Here is a 21,005-nt window from a genome sequence, read left to right as displayed (position 1 = left end):
ATGCATTATCCAAAAACATTCACGAGTCACTTATAATAATAGTTCAATCCTTTCAGTAAGTAGTAATCTATCCGTGTTTTTATACTACATTATTAGTATAAATATTTGTTTTATTCTTTACACATACATTACCCAAAATATTCACGGAGTTAATTATAAAATAGTTCAAACCTGATAACCTCAGAGAATGCAGCCTCAGTTACGACTTCTTAACAACAAGTATAATCATTGGCGTAATTTCTCTCTCTATACTTTTTAAATTTTTCCTTTTTGCCTAATGGCATTACCAGTAAAGTAAATGTGACCAACTTCAGTTGACATGGAATTCATATATTCCTTCAAAGACCAAAACAACAGATTCTTTGAGAAGGTAAGCAATCAGAGCATAAACAAATTTCTGTCATTCTGATCTTTTCATTGGATGATCCATTTAATATATATGACAAGGAAAACGAACGCCAGGGCAAGCACCCTTAACCATTATAAAGCTCTTTCAAGGGTAATACAAGAAAAAGGCCATATCAGGAATTCTAAAAATTTATTACAGGCTAGAAAAACTCAAAGTGATTAAAAAAATAAAAGTGAAACACATAATTGTAGGAGTCATCATCAGTTGAGAAGTTAAAGTCACCAAAACTTAGAATTTAACTATAGAATTTCTTCTATATAGTTTCATATCTTTATATGAGATTTCTGTTTTCCCTTAAAATTGAATAACAATTAAACTTATAATATGATTCTAAGGACACGTGATTTCATCTAATACCAATTGACAAATGTGAGGATGATTAATAGAAATTAACAATAAAGTAAAGCAAACCAGTGTTAGAATGAGACTCAGCCCTCGAGTTTGGACACCCTCGAATTGGTTGGTGCAAGAACTATGAAAGTATAACAAGCTGAATAACAATGGTGAGAACAATAAAGAGAATTATATTGCTTTTTATGTCTGTCAACCGTGTGCTACAAATGAGTAGAACCCCCTTTATATAGTAGAGGAGTTCCACTTATGGTACAATTCTAATTACAGAAAGAAACCCCATGATTAGCTAAGTCTAAGGATTTACTTAGACTTGACAAAATAGAAATGGAAAATCTCACAATCGATGGCTCAAGTTGGATATTGAATGACTTGTTCGATGAAAGAACTCTCAAGTTCGTATTTTGGCTGGGTGATGGCATCAAAACGCCATTCATATTTAGACAAAATTTCATCCCACTTGATCATTCTGGGGACGAAAGTATTATTATGTTCTTGATTTGCTTCCATGAGCATAGTAAATCCTTTATTACTTTCGATTTTAGCTTTTGGGGCTAAGGTTGTTTTCATTAGTCTGTAATATACTATGTATATTATGGCTATTTCTCTTGTATTAACTTTGCTATTCATACTTTTTATTTTTATATTAAGAATTAATGTATCCAAAACATTCTTGTCATTTATGTCAACCGAAAAATTTGGATAACAATTAAAGTATACTGGACCTTGGGCTAGGTTACTTTGTAAACCTCCTAATAATGAATCATCAAAGTTTAATAATCAGTCATCTCTTAATAAGAGACAAAGAGGGGTGTCTAAACCTAATATGTATAAAGGTTTGATTGCCACTTGTACTAATCCAATATGAAGAAAATTATATTTTTCCTATATTGTTGAATATCTTGTGTTGCCAGTAACTTGATTGTTTCTATCGAGTTATTAATGGCAACAGTCGATTCACATGTTTTGATGTTATAATTTTTTATAAAATCAAACTTGCCAGTATTATATGTTGTACTGTAGGATTCTTTTGGAATACTCCAGTTTTGTAAATCATTTTCAATTTTGGCAATATCAGTGAGGATGGTGTTATGCGACTCCAGGGTCGTCTATGTGTTCCTAATGTTGATGGACTGAGGGAGAAGATTTTAGAAGAGGCACACAATTCTCGGTATTCTATTCATCCAGGTGCTACAAAGATGTATCGCGACCTGAGGCAGCATTATTGGTGGAAGCGGATGAAGAAGGACATAGTTGAGTAAGTAGCGAGGTGCCTAAATTGCCAACATGTTAAGTATGAGCACCAGAGGCCAGGTGGCCTACTTCAGCAGATGGTTATACCTGAGTGGAAATGGGAGCGCATCACTATGGACTTCATAGTTGGATTGTCGTGGACTTTGAGGAAGTTTGATGCAGTTTGGGTCATTGTCGATAGGTTGACCAAGTCGTCACACTTTATTCCGGTTGTGACTACGTATTCAAAGAGATTGGCCCAGATTTACATTCAGGAGATTGTTCGGTTGCATGGTGTGCCTATTTTCATCATTTTAGATAGAGACCCTCAGTTTACTTCGCACTTCAGGAGAGCATTTCAGAGCGAGTTAGGTACCCGGGTAGAACTCAGCACAACCATTCATCCGCAGACCGATGGACAATCGGAGCGGACGGTTCAGATCTTGGATGATATGCTCAGGGCATGTGTGATTGACTTCAGAGGGCAGTAGGGTCGATTCTTGCCTTTGGCCGAGTTTTCTTATAACAACAGTTATCAGTCCAGCATTGAGATGGCTCCATTTGAGGCTTTGTATGGTCGGCGATGTCGTTCGCCCATCGGATGGTTTGAGCTTTGCGAGGCTAGGTTATATGGTACTGATTTAGTGAAGGATGACTTGGAGAAGGTGAAGTTGATTTAGGAACGACTTCGCACTGCACAGTACAGACAGAAGAATTACGCGGATCAGAAGGCACGTGATTTATCATTTATGGTGGGCGAGAAGGTTCTCTTGAAAGTCTCGCCGATGAAGGGAATCATAAGGTTCGGGAAGAAGTGCAAATTGAGCCCAAGGTTTATAGGTCCATTTGAGTATTGAGCCGAGTTGGGGAGGTTGCTTATGAGCTTGTTTTGCCTCCCAGTCTATCGGGAGTTCATCCGGTTTTCCACGTGTCTATGCTCCGGAAGTATCATGCTGACATATTGCATGTGTTAGACTATAACACGGTTCAGCTAGATGAGAGCATGTTGCCATTATTGACAGGTAGGTTTGCCAGTTGAGGTCTAAGAAGATTTCTGCGGTAAAAGTTCAGTGGAGGGGCCAACCAGTCGAGGAGGCGACTCGGGAGGCCGAGGAGGATATGCGGAGCAGATATCCACACCTATTCAGCACTCCAGGTATGATTCTAGACCCGTTCGAGGACGAACGTTTGTTTAAGAGGTGGAGAATGTAACGACCCGACCGGTTATTTTACTTTCTAGATCCTCGTTCCCCTAATTAACACTACCCGTATGTGTTTATACTATTTTATAACATGCATGTATGGTTAGTTCAGGTTTGGAAGGGTTCGGGTTGAAATCGGAACACTTAGTTCCTTAATAGTGGCTTATAATGGTTAAGTTTGACTTGAGTCAACATTTTGAGTAAATGACCTCAGAACTGGGATTTTACGGTCCCAATAGGTTCGTATGATAATTTTGGACTTGGGCGTGTGTTCGGATTGGGGTTTGGATGACCCGGGAGCGTTTCGGCGCTTAATATTGGAAGTTGACACATTGAAGGTTTTCAAGTTCTTTAAGATTGGTTTATAATAGGCTTTGGTATTATCGAGGTCCGTTTGGGATTCCGAGTCTATGAATAGTTCTGTATGGTGATTTGTGACTTGCACGCAAAATTTGGTGTCATTCCAAGTAGTTTAGGTATGTTTCGGTGCGTTCGGAGAAAGTTGGAAAAACTTGAAGTTCATAAGTTGATTTGATTTGGTTTTGGGGTGCGAATCATAGTTTTGATGTTGTTTTACGCGTTCCAAGGGTTCGAGTGAGTCCGTTTTATGTCCACGAACTTGTTCTTATGTTTGGGTGAGGCCTGATCTCGGCTAGACCCATACCACAATTAAGTAGTGAAGCGGTCGATGCAATAATAAACCCAACGAAGGTCGGGGTCGAATCCACAGGGGGTTAGAATATGGGATTAGGTGTATATCTAAGTTAATTGCACGTTTTGGCTCCAATTACACTTCCACAAACTTGATTAGTGTTCTACTTCTACTTTACTCTATTGTTTGCAAGTATAAAACTAAAGACAATATTTTTGGTTTTGAGTTTTTCAAATAATTAAAAGGAACTAGGGTCGTGACTTCTACCTAGGTGGTTATTAAATGAGTTGTAAACTCCAGGGCAAATTTGATTAGTTGGGGTTGTGATGTGGCAATCACATCCGAGTACTCACTCTATACCTCTCGGTAGTTTGAATGATTTTGCCCAATTTGGCTTTCTCAAGTCCAATTGGTATTTGCAGAATACAAGTGATATTAGCTCAAGTCGGGTATTACTATCTCTAGGTTTAACCCTTTAATCGGGGCTATCAATTTATTGAGTTCACCCCAATTTCTTATTAGTCAAGTTTTTCTAGACTTAGTCTCTCTTTCTCAAGAAGAGGCCAATTCAAATAGACATGAATAAATGTTTGCAACCATTGATTCTAGGGTTCAATCATTAACAAGCCTAAATATTACTAACCCAATCAAAAATAAGCCCTAAATTAAACACCCATCAAATACACACACTTGGGTTGAGTCACAACCCTAGCTAAAGGTTTAGCTGCTCATTAAAAGTACAGAAATTAAGATAGAATGCATATTAATTGATTGGGGAAAGAAAATATAATGTATAGATGTTAATCTAGTACAAAAATCCTCAAAATAGCAAAAAAAAAAGGCTCAGGTGCTCTTCTCCAACTTCACTTGACCTAAAAATGATAAAAAGTTCTATTTATACTAAGCTGAAAATATCTGACAAAATTGCCCATGCTGAGGTTGTACTTTGAGCTTCTACGGTCGCACAATTATTGTGCGGTCCGCATTCTTAGAATTTTGGGCTTGGGACTTCGGGGCTTCTGCGGTCCGCATAAAAATGAGTGCGGCCGCGCTTCTCATTGTGCGACCGTATAAAAATGATGTGGTCCGTACACCTTGATTTTGAACTTAAATCCAACTCTCTGATTCTTCACTCCTGCGGACCACATAAAGTGAGTGCCTCTGCACAATTTTGGTGCGGTCCGCACTCCTTCAGCTTGCCCAAATACCATTCTCAGAATCTCCTCTTTGCGGCCGCACTAGAATTGTACGGTCCGCACTGCTGGCCTTTTTGCCCTGTTTTGGTTCTTGTTCACTTTTTGACTCCTTTATGAGTTGATTTATACTTCTTTGGCTCATATCCCAATATTTCTGCAAGTAAGCACATTCACGTAGGTCATTGTGGATCCAAACTCCTCCTCCTCTACTCTTCATTAGCACATCTCACTTTAGAATGCAACACTCGATACAAGGATTGTGAAAGGTTCGCTCATCTTTCTCAAAAGAATGCCACAAGTCCGGCTCTAAGTACCATAAGCTTGCCCCTCATGTAAATCACCACTAATGTAAGCTCACTCAACTTGAAATCATGTAGGGCTTTTGCGGGATGTAATGAAGGCTTTTGGACCAAGGTAGGACTTGTTGGAATATAATGGTTTCATCTTTCCTTAAGCACTCCATTTTCTCTTTTCGGCTCATACTTTCTCGACTCTTTGAGTCATTTTCTTCTTCCTCAGGGGAACTAGAGAGATGTAACGTCACTCTTTCTTGATCATGACATTCCTTTTTCTCCTTTTCTATTTACTTCAGCCTTTTATCCCCACTTTCTTTTGAATTCCCTTTAACTCTTCATTTTATTCACTTTCTTTTTGGATTTTCTTTTTTCTTTTCTTTGCCTTCCCTTTTCTTCATTTCTTTCTCTTCTTTGTACCTTTTATCACTTCAAACTCCTTGTCTCTCTCCCAAACTTATGTTTTGCCCATTGTTTCTCAAGAATGCTAAGGAAAGATCGGGTGCCAAGAGAGGGTCACTACAGAACGGATAAAGGCTTGTAACGTGGTTATTGAAAGAAAAAAGCTTCGGCTCAAAGGGGTTGACTAGGGTTATCACATTGGTAGGCTATGGAAGATTTTAAATTGGATCAAGAAGAGCCTACAATCATTTCTCAAGCCAAGCCACACTTAGAATTTCGCCTAGAAAAATATTTGGGGAAAGTTCTAGACTATTGGCACGAGAACTTGGACTTGCAATTCAATACCTCACCTCTCACACTGCTGGATTGCTAAAGAGAACGGAGTCGAGAGCCCACAATAACCCTAGATAAGATTGAGAATCACAAATGGCTCGACTGAACCACTCGATGACTGTTTAAGTCAACACAAGAGTCTAAAGGTCACAACTAGAGCTATTTTATGCCAACAACTTTGTTTTTAACCATAAGATCAGAGGTAAATGTGTTGGTACCAAGTGAAGCATGCTCGAGACACTTTTATTCATTACTACTTTATGTTGTCGAAACATAAAAGAAAACGGGCTAAATCCCTTAAGAAGGTTGTCACGCCATCCATCGTTGGGAAGAGCCACCTGGTTCACACAAAATCCACCTTTGGAAAGAACCGTGGCATTAAGAAAACCAAAGGCTTATTGTTCACTCAAAACGTAAAAAGAAGCTAACAAATTAAAAAGAAGCTACTAAAGTAAATAAGAAGTTATACTACTAAGGAAAAGCAAACTAAAGAAGCTATGAATTAAACTACAGGAAGCGAGATAAATGAATATACAAACCGAAGTGAAATGAATATATACATAAGGGAAATTAATATCTACATCAAATGGGGAGAATATATACATACCAAAGGAAAAATAAGAATGAAAGAAAAATAGTATCAGAGTTATTACATGCCAAATGTCAAATGTTAATTAATCAAAATAGACCACCCCTCAAATGAAAAATAAGCATTGTCCCTAATGCTTAACAAAAATAAGAGCAAGGAAGGGGTAGAGAGTTAAGAGAACTCCCAATGTGATCTCAGTCTGCATGGGATCACCAGCACCATATGTCTCCTCTAACTGTATGTCATCATCTCATGGCTGAGGGACAACTGTGTTGTTGAGCATCTATATCATCTCCTCAGCAGTGTGTGCAGTCGCAATCGGCTCCTCACACTGGCCGGTTGTTGCCTGTGTTGCTGGGACTGTCTGCTCCATAAGCAAGTCCAATGGAACATCTCCAGCAGATGCAATCTTTTCAACCTCTTTGCTCAGCTTCTCTACCGACTTCTTTGATACCTGGGATCTACGCATCTTCTTGACTTGTTTGCCCAAATCCTTAATGACCTTCCCATGCGTCGCCAGAGTATCAATAATGGTCTTCTAGTTCTCCAGAATCTTTTTCAATGTTTCCTCCACTGATGGAGGTACATGTGGCTCTGCTGGGGTTGTTGGGGCTGAGGACTGTGCTGCAACAATACTGGATATATCAGTCAGCTTTGTAGTAGCTGCCTGCATCCAGTTGTTGAGACTCGCCAATATCTGGGAGACTCGCAGCATAGTTTGAGGATATGTAGATGAAGCCGACACTGATAATGGCACGGGTAGTCTAGCAGAAGCAGGTGGTCCGGAAGATGAAGGTGGCATGGGTGTTGTCCAGGTAGAAGTACCGGCTACGGTGGATGGCTCTGCAGCTGAATCAGTAACCACTACCGTTGGATCCTCAGAGTGGCTCGTGGAGGTAGTAGCTTTACCCTTGAATTTTGGGTTGTTAACTCCCTGAAGTTGGTACCAAGAGAAAGGCTTCCTGGCCTTCACTCGGTGTCATAATGCCTTAGCTCCACCCTTTGGTCCTTGAAGTACTCTGTGAGGAAGTTCGGGTACGGGTAGGACCTTTCATCTTTTTGGACAGCCAGAGTGATGTTTGTGGACATGATAGCACCCACATTAATTGGGTACCCAGCCATAATTGAGGCTACCAAGACTGTACGGGGAAGTGGAAGATTGTTCTCGTTGAGGCATGGATCAATGCGGCTACATACAAATATTTGCCACTCTTTTGCTTCAAAGTTTAGGGTGGCTCGGACTATTGGAACTCCTGCTGTGAGCAACGGAGGTGCTGACCCTCGAATAGCCAGAATCTCAGCTAGCCATGGGCGAGCTGTGTCACCCATAGCCAGCTTCTCCAGGTATTGGACTGCCTCCACTTCCTCAAACCTCACATACTTGTTCAAGGAGCAGGCATCAAACTTTATTTTCAAATTTCGAACTTTTGTCACCTTGGTACCCTTTTTGATATGAGCTACATTGGTATATAATTCCTTGACCAAATACTCATTGGCATCCATAATGTTGTGGGTGAACCATTTCCAACCTTTTCTCTCCTGGAATTGTCAGAGGACATTGGGGCTGTGTTTGTCTAGATCTTTCATCAAGAACTGCCGCTCAAGAGTGAGTGACCATTGCGGCCATCATTCCCTAAATTTAGCAAAGGCAGCAGCACTGACGAATTTGTCCACCCATAGCTCTGGTCTCTTTGATATCTCCAAACCTCCTACTGTAGTATCCCCCATATCCCATCGTATGGGACATCACCATCATCGTCCACATTAATTGGATTAGCTGGAGCATGTGAGGAAGAGGGCTCAGAGGCTTGACTACCCTCTTCTGAACCATCAGAGGAACTGCAGAAGAAGAAGAAGACTCATCTACTAGGTGGAATCTACCAGGAAATTGTTGTGATTGGGCTTCCGTATGTGATTGCATGGAGTTACCATAAGAAGCTTCCCCAGATGGGACATACTCACTGGTTTCCGAGGCTTCGGGAGGTCTGTTGACTGTAGCTTTCTTACTTATTACCCTTTGAAGTACTAGAGGTAGGTTTCTTTTACCTCGTCCTCGGCCTCGGGAGGGTTATGCCCTCCCTTGCGAGGCATCTCCTCTACCACGTGAGCGAACCATTGTTTGCAATGCATAACAATAAGAGTCAGTTAGATTTGTAAACCACATATGCATGATTAACAAATGCAATAAAGCAGTCTCAGAAGGGGCAGTGAGGACCGCACGAAAGTGAGTGCGGCCGCAAACTGCCCAGTGCGGACCGCACAAAAGTGATTGCGGCCGCATAACCAAAAGTGTGGACTGCACAATCTTGAGTGCGGCTGCACAACCCTAGGTTCAGACTACTGGGGTCTCTGATGTTTCATCAGTGTGTACTGCACAAAAATGAGTGTGGCTGCACATGTCCACTGCGGACCGCACAATTTTGAGTGCAGCCGCACAGCCCCAAGTTCAGACTACTGGGGTCTCTGATGTTTCATCAGTGCGGACCGCACAAAAATGAGTGCGGCCGCACAAGTCCATTGCAGACCGCACAATTTTGAGTGCGGCCACACAAATCATGCACACCGATACCCTAGTTCAGAGAACTGCGAACCACACAAAAATGTGTACGGCCGCATAAGCTCATTGTGCGGACTGCTCAAAAATGTGTGTGAACGCACAATTTGAATTCAGGCGGTACTGACTTAGGGTTCATAGAATTTTATTCACAAATTACTCAAGTTTTTAGCAATTAAACATCATTAGTCACTTACCCATACCCCAATTAATATTTTAAAAGGCTACCCACATGATTCTAAGTACAAACAACTAACCATTGACATATTTAGGCATGAAAATAACCCTAGTCAAAAGAATAAAATTAAGGAAAAATCTAAAGAATAAATTAGCATACCAGTAATGAAGATGCGGGTGAGATTCAACACTGATGAAATGATGAGAGATTGAAAACAATGAGGATATGCACTGTGCTAGCTTAGCTTCAGGTTTTAAAAGAGCGTAAAGTGTAAAAAGCTGAGCGTAAAGTGTAAAAAGTAAGGTGTATGAAAATTCCCTGATCAAGCTTCGTCATCGCCTTCATCCTCGAAGGCTGCCCATTCCTCATCTTTTGCTTCCTCCTCCTCCTTCTCCTCCTCCTCCTCCTCATCATCATCCTTATCCGACTGCTCCGGCTCGGCCTCGGACTTCTCATGTGTGTTGACATTCTCATCCTCTGGGAGTCTGTAACCATTACCAAGCCCAACCAGCTACCGAGCATGAGCATTGAGTGGGAAACGCTCCTCCAATATGGCACTCTCCTCTGTAGTGGCCGAACGTCCCCCAATCTGACGTTGTAAGTCCATCATCCCATATAAATGGGCCATAAAGCTGTCATCGCGAGCATTACGCTCAGCACCTGGTATTGATGGCATAACAGTCTCCTCCTTAACTCGAACGCTTGTAATGTCCATTAGTCGTAGGGGCTGATCAATGATGTGATCGAAAGCTTTCTCCTCATACACCTCTTCCTGTCTCAAATACTGTGTTAACATGTTTGCAAAGGGCATTTGATCAATTCTCTTACTAGTTCTCACTCGAGTCATCTGGTAGCGTATCAAATGAGCCACATTCACCCTCTGGCCAGTCATGAGGAAATATAGCACACACGTCCTCTCACGGCTAATAAGAGTGTCATGATTGCAAGGTATGAGCCGTGTATTAATCAATTTCAGCATTACTTGAGCCTCTGCCCTCATCTTCTTCTTGGGGAATTTCCTATGACGTTTGGTTTTCTTATCCTGAACCCACGCCGCCGCAGAATTGACACCACAAAGAGTGTGTCTCAGTTCTCGATATGTAGGACGGATGATGAAATTGTCCAAGGGTTCCTAAGGAACATCTGGAGCACCTAAGAAATTGCATATTCCTGAGGCTGAAAAATCTATCAACCTTCCCCGAATGGGCACCAGCTGCTCGGGATCCTTTGGATCAAAATCGGCATAAAATTCTCGAACCAGATTGACATTGATATCCCCGGTATTTTTGAACACATAACGCAGCCCCAACTCATCAATACCTCTCCAGATTGCTTGGTACTTGGCTTGTAGGCGACGTTCATGAATAACAGATTCTGGATGTATATGTCTCGCCCTACAACGTTTGTACCAGTCCTTAACATGTGAAGGTATGCTCTTGAGTTCAAACTGCTTTTGTCTTTGATATTGTGGGTGAGTGGCTGTTATAGATGCCACTACTTACAATCCTTCAACTTGACTTGAAGTGGTTTCAACCCCTTTTCTCTTCTTCGGTAGAGGTGTGGAGGGAGCCTTAGCCTTAGACGGAGTAGTGGACGTGGCCTTGCCTTTACCGGAGTCCTTCCTTGGATGCATGTTTGTATCTACACAAGTGAGCATTAATCAGTTTATGACGTATTGCAAAATTCAAATCATGGTCTTACGACCCCACACTTAAGAGTTAAACACATGATTTTCAACAATTTCTGAGGTTACTCAGACTTCACCTCATCTTTTATTAGTATGAGAATCAAGCAATGACACATGGGTGCTTCCTCCAATTTCGAAGCATCAGGCTACCAGTGAGCCACCCCACACTTAAAATTTTAAAGTGGTGCACGACTACATAGCACTAGTCTTACAATCCCGGAGACTCGGTCTCCAATGGGGACAAAGAATGCCTTTGAGGTATTATGACAAACACTTAGCATGCACTAGTGCCATGGGAGTGCTTGTAGGGATGAGGGATTGCCTCGCCCTCCCAAATCGGCTTGGGAGTTCCATGCTACCACTTGTTCACACAACAACAACACCATTTCTATGGGGTACATGGGGTTGGGACACACAAATACATTGTTACAATGAAGAACAACCCCAAAATTTATATCCAATGATATGCATTCACCCAATTTGAAATTGCCAAAGAATGGAGGTAGAAATCATACCTTAGATGTTTAAGAGGAGGGATTGCCCTTGAATTGATATTGCAGGTGAAGGAAAGAGCAGAGAAATGCTTGTCTTCAATGGGTTTGTGAAAGAGGGGTTTGGCAGTGTGTTCTTGGCGTGAGTGTGTGAGATTTTTTGTAAGCAGTAAGGTTTTGGGAGTTTAAGTTAGGTTTTAAGGGAGGGGGTAAAAAGAAACAAAGGAAAAGAAATTAAAATAAATCGAAAAATCACTTATCTGGCGACGCGAGGTTACTGTCTCGCTTTACCCCTCACGAGGCGATCTCCAACACGAGCTTTGGGGTATGCGGTGCGAGGTTCAGTACACGACCCGCCGAAATTGCCTGCAAACATGTTAGTTCCTATAAACGAGAAGAAAAAATTCTAACTACACTAAAAATCAACTACGAATTGGGTTGCCTCCCAACGAGTGCCTTAGTTAACGTCACGACATGACAAATACAACATTACAATGAGTTGCCTCCCATGAAGTGCCTGATTTAACGTCAAGGCACGACGCATGCAATTGACTTAAGGCTCGCTCAACATTGTTGGCTGAGCAAATGAAACACCGATACTACTTTCGTCTCATCCATGCCCAAATAATGTTTCAACTTGTGACCATTGACTCTAAACTTGCTCCCATAAAGTCGATTCCCCATACATCGAATACTTCCACCTCTTGAATTGGGTTCATGGGCATCTCACGTCGACGGGAAATATTCCCCGTCCGTTGGCACTCATCACAACTTTTCACCCAGAAGGGTGCATCTTTAAACATCGTCGGCCAATAAAAACCTGACTCCAACACTTTAGCCGATGTCCTTACACCTCCAAAATGTCCTCCATATGGTAAAGCATGACATGCCTGCAAAATAGAAGATTGATCTATCTCGGGAATGCATCTCCGAATTATGTTATCAAGACAAATCCTGAACAAATATGGATCATCCCAGAAATACATGCGACAATCACGAAAAAACTTTTTCTTTTGCACAGAAGACAAGTCATAGGGAACAATACCGCTTGCCAGGTAATTTGCAATATCTGTATACCATGGTGTAGCCTCGAGGCTCGTTGCTAAGAGTTGTTCATCTAGGAAAGTCTCCATGATCTCCTCCACCTCAACCTTCTTTTCCGGTCATTCAAGCATGGACAAATGATCAACAACTTGATTTTCTGTTCTCTTTCGGTCCCGGATTTCCAAGTCGAACTCTTGTAGCAGTAGAACCCATCGAAGTAGGCGCGACTTCGACTCCTTTTTCTCAATTAGGTACCTGAGGGCAGCATAGTCAGTGTAAACAATTACCTTTGAGCCTATCAGGTATGACCTGAATTTATCAAATGCGAACACCACAACTAGCATCTCCTTCTCTGTCACTGTGTAATTCAGTTGGGCACCGCTCAAGGTTCTACTTGTGTAGTATATTAGATGCATGACTTTATATTTTTGTTGCCCAAGAACTGCTCCCACAACATAGTCGCTTGCATCGCACATCAGTTCGAAAGGTTTCCCCAGTCGGGGGCCACAATGATTGGTGCAGTCACCAGTTTCTTCTTCAACTCCTCAAACGCTACCCGACAGTCATCAGAAAACACAAAAGGGTGATCTTTTTCAAGCAGTTTACATAAGGGGTTAGAAATTTTGGAGAAATCTTGTATAAACCGTATGTAGAAATCGGTGTGGCCAAGGAAACTTCTTATTGCTTTGACGGAAGTGGGTGGTGGTAACTTTTCTATCACATCAACCTTTGCACGATCCACCTCAATGCCTTTACTTGACACTAGGTGCCCCAAGACTATACCTTCTTGTACCATGAAATGCCACTTTTCCTAGTTGAGCACCAGATTGGTCTCCACACATCTTTTCAGCACTCTTTTTATATTCTTAAGGCAGTCATCGAACGAGTCTCCCACCATTGAGAAATAATCCATGAAGACTTCCATCATGTCTTGTACCATATCTGTGAAGATGGCCATCATGCACCTTTGAAATGTGGCGGGTGCATTGCATAGGCCGAACGACATTCTTCAAAAAGCCTAGACGCCATATGGACAGGTGAATGATATTTTCTCTCTATCTTCCGGGGCAATAGAGATCTGATTATACCCCGAGTATCCATCCAGAAAGCAGAAGTGGGACCTCCCAGCCAATCTATCTAGCATCTGATCAATGAACGGCAAGGGAAAATGGTCTTTTCGGGCGGCCTTGTTCAATCTTCTGTAGTCCATACATATTCGCCATCCCGTGACTGTTCTTGTTGAGATCAGCTCGTTGTTCTCATTTTTCACAACAGTCATTCCACCTTTCTTTGGCACACATTGAACTGGGCTAATCCAATTGCTGTCGGAGATGGGGAAAATGATTCCCGCATCTAACCACTTTATCACTTTCTTTTTCACGACTTCTTTCATGTTGGGGTTAAGACTTCTTTGATGTTCTTTGGAAGGTTTGTGGCCGTCTTCCAGTAAAATCTTATGCATACAGAAGGACGGGCTGATACCCTTAATGTTTGCAATGGTCCAACCAATTACAATTTTGCACTCTATTAATACTTGCAAAAGTTGTTCTTTCTGCATATCTAACAAACCAGAAGAGATAATAACAGGTAAAGTTGAGTTAGGTCCTAAGAAAGCATACCTGAGATGAGGTGGTAGTGGTTTCAGTTCTAACTGTGGTGGCTTTTCGATCGATGGCTTAGCTGGAGGAGTCTTTCTTACTTCTAAGTGCAAAGACTCAAATTCGAGCTCTCTTTTCCAGAACCCTTGGCCTTCAAGAGCCAGCACCCACTCCGCCAAGTCCTCTCCATTTACTTCCTCTAAGTTCATGAGACAGGCTGCTAGAGGGTCTTTAACATTCAGAGTCTCATCTTCCTCCTCCAAAATTACATCCACGGCTTCTATCAGAGAGCAGTTAGCAAATTCACTTGGTCGCCGCATAGACTTCTGCACATTGAACGTTACCTTTTTATCGTTCAGTCTCATTTTTATCTCTCCAGTTTCATAATCAATTAGAGCTCTCCCAGTGGCCAAGAATGATATTCCCAAAAATATGGGAATCTCCTCGTCAACCCGGCAGTCCAGAATGACAAAATCTGCTGGAAACACAAACTTTCTAACCTGCACTAGTACATCATCAAGGATACCTGATGGCCTCTTCACTGTCCGGTCGGCTAGCTGTAGTAACATGGATGTGGGTCTTGCTCTTCCAATGCCTAACCTTTTGTAGATAGCCAAGGGCATCAAGTTTATGTTTGCCCCCAAATCACACAATGCTTTAGCAAAAGCATAACTGCCTATTGTGCATGGAATTGTGAAACTCCCTAGGTCTGACAACTTCTCAACTATGGGTCTCGTCACGACAGTACTACAGGTCTGGGTTAGTGTAACAGTGGCCAAGTCTTGAAAGTCGAACTTGCAAGACATCAAATCCTTCATCATTTTGGCATACCCAAGCATTTCCCTCAAGGCATCAATCAGTGGAATGTTCACCTGGATTTGTTTCAACATCTCCATGAATTTCTTATACTGCTCATCCTTCTGATATTTGGCCAATCTCTATGGGAATGGTGTTGGAGGTCGTTTCCTTCCTGTGATTTGAGTTTTATCCTGCTCAGGCACTACTTCTACTGTCGTTTCTTGTGCTACCGCAATCTCCTTCGCAACCTCTTTTTATTTGCTTGTGCTCTCTTGTGCATGTTGTATCGGCACCTTAGTTAACCCTGCTGAATTATCTACCTCAATGGGTGCTGGCACAAGTGTTTCAGCTGGTCGGCTTTCGCGAGCAATTTCTTGCTCTAAATCTAGGTCTCTACCATTTCTTAGACTCACTTCCATAAGCTGTTTCGGGCCCTTCTCTTTTGGATTGACTTGTGTGTCTGCAGGTAATGTCCCTTGGGAGCGATTATTCAGAGCCATTGATATCTGTCCTAATTGAATCTCAATGCCTTTTATCTCTAATTCATGTGTGACCCCTCTCTCTTGCATTTTTCCATTTGACCCAATCAGAGTTTGCATCATTCCTTTAATTTCAGACAACCCATCATCTTGTCTCACTATTTGTTGTTGTTGAGGCTGTTGATAAGCTAGCTACTGATTTTGCTGGTTGTATCCGTGTTGCCTTTGGTACGACACAACTTGACCCTGTGGTTGCATAGCTCCAGGATTGTTGCTATTATTGTACTGCTGCTGTGCTGGTCTATATTGCTGATTCTGTTGCCCCCAATTCTGACCACATTGCCTCTGCCCTCCATAGTTGGCCACATAGTTCATATCTTCCTGATAGTGCTGGTTGTCACTTTTCGCACTCCAAGAGCATACATATGGTTGGTTAATGCATGGTGTACATAATCCCACATTAGTTGCATCAACTATGTGTACCTGCTACTTCTGGCCTGATTCATCGATCTTTTTGGTGAGGATACTCATTTGCGTCATCAGAGTGGCGATATTTTCGGCTATGGAGTTGTTTGGGTCCAAAGCCACTAAGTGAACGACATAAGTGATCGTAGAGTCTCTTGTCATCCATCCTGAGTTTTGAGCCATTTTATCAAGTAGGATCTTGCATTCTCTGAATGCTTTGCTAAAAAATGCTCCACCTGCTGAAGCATCAACATTGGCCTTTAAGCTGTCTGCCAATCCCATATAGAACCTTTGCCCCAACATCTGATCTGGAATGCCATGATGTGGACAATTAAGCAGCATACCCCTGAACCTCTCCCACGTTTCTTGTAGTGTTTCTGTTGGTTTCTGCCTGTTGTAATTCTCTCCCGAGTAACTACCACAATTTACTAGACATATTCTTTCGAATTACGCTAGCTGGCACTAAGTACGCCTCATTCGGATCGCACCAAGGTTTCGTTATTCCTAATTACACATTTAAACCCTCCGTATTGATCCCTCATATACGTTAGGAGTGATGTTATTCAACAACTACCTAAATATGCACTCTCTTCCAAGTAATACACACTAAATAGGCACAGTCGATTGAGAGCTCTTCAACCAACCACAATATAAATGTAGTTGAACAAATAGAGAAAAACTACGGCAAATTTATATTAACGTAACAGGAAAATCATCTTCCAATAAGGTTCCATCAAAACCCTAGATTAGAAATTTATCTACTCATACTCATAGTAACAATATCCCAAGTATTTTGTATAAATAAATTATAAAGTAAAGATGAAGGAATGTAGAAATCGATGATTCTATCCCCCAACGGGTGTTCCACGAGCTATTCTTGCCCCCGGTCGCAAAACTCCTTCAAAAGTGGTGTTTAATGTCTATTTATATGTATAGGAAAAGACTTAAATGACATAGACCAAGTCCTAGTCAAACAAGGAGACGAAATAAGCCTTCAAAATCCGGATCAGGCTCGCCTCATACCGTGTCTCGCAAGGTAAAACGCGAGATGCATCTCGCCCCAGACCGTGCAGCGACAGGCATTCAGCGTGCTCATCCTCACCTTACCCCTTGCGTCGCCTGCTCCCACACGAACTCAGAGTCTCGTCTCGCCAGCTCTATCGCGAACTCCATAGCTCGCTTTGCCGGCTTCTTCATTTTTTCGCTGCTCACTTCTTTCTTTCTTCTTTCCAACTGTTTTCGAGCACGCTTTATACTTTAAATCTTCCTTTTGCTCTAATTTCATCTCTAATGTACCTACACATAAAATAGACTCCATTACGCGCAAATAAAGTATAGTTTGGCATTAAAGCACCTAAAATGTAAGGTAAATAATGTACTAAAATATGGAATTATAGCCGAACATCAATACACAACACTTAAATATTTCTCGTCCTCGAGCAATCAAACTGCACTTATAGACACGATCTTTTTAAGCAATTCCCTTAACTCGTCACACCAAGAATCTTTAAAATATACTAAGCACAAAGGTGTAACATCCTCACCTCAAGATTTGACTCACAAATACCATGCATTATTCATAATTCATTTACTTACTCTAACATGGAGGTCAACGACATTACCTCTCCATCATGAATCACGTGCCCTCATACAACAAAAGAGATTAGTTCCACACACAATAAATTTTAAGACCGTAGGAACTCAAGATAGGAAGAATTCACTCGCTCTCAGAAATAACATTCATATGCCACAATGATGCACCATAGGCTTGCCAGTAGTGTAATACTCTACTAATCGAGCTCATTCATTCTAAGATCAAGTAAAACTTTAAGTGGTTGTAATGTAGGCTACGGGTCGGGTAGGATACATTTGGATATGAGTGACTACACCTCCCTTAAGCACTTTAATACATATACCTTAACACTCGAGCCCATACTTATGTCAAACCAAAACTTCACCTTCACATCAATATATATTACCCTATACTTCTTTAAGCATAATTACATCACTAGCCACCACCATCAAGATTTGTTTTATACAATACATCCCCGGCAACGGCGCCAAAATTTGGTCACGCCCAACTATGCCTTATAAAAAGGATTAAGCAGTCGTTGCAAATATATTCTGGTTAACAAGTCCGAAGTTGAATCCCACAGAGAACTAAGGTTTAGTTACAACTGTTCAATATTGCTAAGAAACACAAGTCCAAATAATTTCCTAATTATAGAGATTATAATATTTATTTCTAACTAATTAACTAACAACTATTATAAAGTAGTAAAATTATCAACTAACAAGGATGAAATCTGAGACAAGACTAAGGAGGTTTAGAATTATTATTTCCCCAATTGTCGGATCACTAGCCACCACCATCAAGATTTTTTTTTATATACAATACAACTATATGTATTTTTTTTATACAATACATCCCCGACAACGGCGCCAAAATTTGGTCACGCCCAACTATGCCTTATAAAAAAGACTAAGCGGTCGCTGCAAATATATTCCGGTTAACAAGTCCGAAGTCGAATCCCACAGGGAATTAACTTATTAAGCACAACTACTAAACTCGCACAAATTCACGTAATTAATATTCAAAAATATTTAAATAACAAATTGGATGTTTACTAACTAAATATCACGTAATAAAAGTACAGTAATTAATAACTAACTACGAACGGGTTGTAGACAAGAATTGGAATGGTCTAAGGTTTTGATTTCCCCTATTGTTGGAATCCTTTCCTCTACGTTTCCTATAAATTTGCCTAAGTTTTCTCTACCGATCATGAGCTCTCTGAGTGTCGTAATTCTCTCCCGAGTAACTACCACAATTTACTAGACATATTCTTCCGAATTACGCTAGCTGGCACTAAGTTACGGCTCACTCGGATTGCACCGAGGTTTCGTTATTCCTAATCCCACTTTTAAACCCTCCGTATTGATCCCTCATATACGTTAGGAGTGATGTTGTTCAACAACTACCTAAATATGCACTCTCTTCCAAGTAATACACATAAATAGGCACAGTTGGTTGAGAGCTCTTCAGCCAACCACAATATAAACGTAGTTGAACAAATAGAGAGAAACTACTGCAAATCTATATTAACGTAACACGAAAATCATCCTCCAATAGGTTCCATCAAAACCCTAGATTAGAAGTTTAGCTACTCATACTCATAGTAACAATATCCCAAGTATTTTGCATAAATAAATTACAAAGTAAAGATGAAGGAATGTAGAAATCGATGATTCTATCCCCCAACGGGTGTTCCACGAGCTATTCTTGCCTCCGGTCGCAAAACTTCTTCAAAAGTGGTGTTTAATATTTATATGTGTAGGAAAAGACCTAAACGACATATCCCAAGTCCTAGTCAAACAAGGAGACGAAATAGCTCTTTACCGTGCCTCGCGAGGTAAAACGCGAGATGCATCTCGCCCCATACCGTGCGACGTCAGGCATTCAGCACGCTCATCCTCGCCTTACCCCTCGCATCGCCTGCTCCCACGTGAGCTCAGAGGCTCGCCTCGCCAGCTCTAATGCGAGCTCCATAGCTCGCTTCGCCAGCTTCTTCATTTTTCCGCTGCTCACTTCTTTCTTTCTTCTTTCCAACTATTTTCGAGCACGCTTTATACTTTAAATCTTCCTTTTGCTCTAATTTCATCTCCAATGTATCTACACATAAAATATACTCTATTACACGCAAATAAAATATAGTTTGGCATTAAAGCACCTAAAATGTAAGGTAAATAATGTACTAAAATATGAAATTATAGCCGAACATCAGCTGGCCTGGGCAAGGTTCACACCTGCGATGATATGTCCGCAGAAGCGGAGCCGCATGTGCGAAAATCGCTTGGGTAGTAAGGTGCATTTATATCGGACTTAGGTAGGTTTTTATCTCATTTTATTTTGGGGTGGTCGATTGAGGAGCTCTTGGAGAGGGATTTTTCGCCTATCATCGTGAGGTAAGTAATTACTACTTAATGTGAGTTTAATGTGCAGATTTTGGGTAGCTTCTTGACATGTAAATTGTAGAAATTATGGGTTTAGTTGAAAAACTTAGGTTTTGATAAAAATGGGATTAAACCACGAAAATGATTATGGAATTGAGTAGAAGTTATATATTTGGGTTCGTAAGGCTATGGGTAGCTTTTATCTTCAAAAAATTTCAGAATCCGGGCACGTGGGCCCGAGGGTGAGTTTTAGGAATTTTTTAATTTGGGTTGGGTAATTACTCCAGGAGCTAAATTATGAACTTTTGAGCATATATTGATTAATTTATATAATATTTGGCTAGTTTCGGATTGTTCAGCACCGGCTTAAGGATTTAAGTTAATTTGTGAACCGAAAGTGAGGTTTGGGACGAGGTAAGTCTCTTGCCTAACCCTGTAAGAGGGAATTTACCCCATATGTATTTTAAATTACTATTTTCTTCTAATTGTGGGTGCTACGTACACACGAAGTGACGAGAGTCCGTGCGTATCTACAAATCATGCTTATGTTCGGGTAGTTTTAGGACCCTATCATGAAATACTTGTATTGTTTGTACTGTACTTTTGGCGGGTTGCTTGACCGTTAGTAGAAATTGTGCCTCCTTGTGTATTAGTCTTGTGATAGCCTTTGAATCAGATGTTCGTAGAGTATTCTCTCTTCTTGTGGAGCGGGCCGAACGCCTCAACAGTATAATAGATGCATCTATGGTTTGTGCCGGTCGACTCTCGGCAGTGTACACATTATTCTGGATTGGGCCGTATGACCTCGGCATAAAACGTGCGTGATAATGCTCGGAGTCCAATTACACTTGATATTACTTCCATGACTTGATAAATTATAGTTTACTTGATGGCCCGTATTTGTTGAAGCTAGTATGTGCTAATTGGAGATTTTAAATTGACTTCTAGTCAAAGAATCACTTATTTACTATTTGTTATTGTGTTACTATTATTGATGTATTTCATATCTATTTATAATTTCCGTACTTTATTTATTGGCCCATAGTAAGTGTCGATGTCGACCCCTCGTCACTACTTCTTCGAGGTTAGACTAGATA

The sequence above is a fragment of the Nicotiana tabacum genome, chromosome 19 (assembly GCF_000715075.1).
Source record: "Nicotiana tabacum cultivar K326 chromosome 19, ASM71507v2, whole genome shotgun sequence".
In the NCBI taxonomy this organism is placed as follows: domain Eukaryota; kingdom Viridiplantae; phylum Streptophyta; class Magnoliopsida; order Solanales; family Solanaceae; genus Nicotiana; species Nicotiana tabacum.
Note: the sequence above shows the minus strand (reverse complement) of the source record.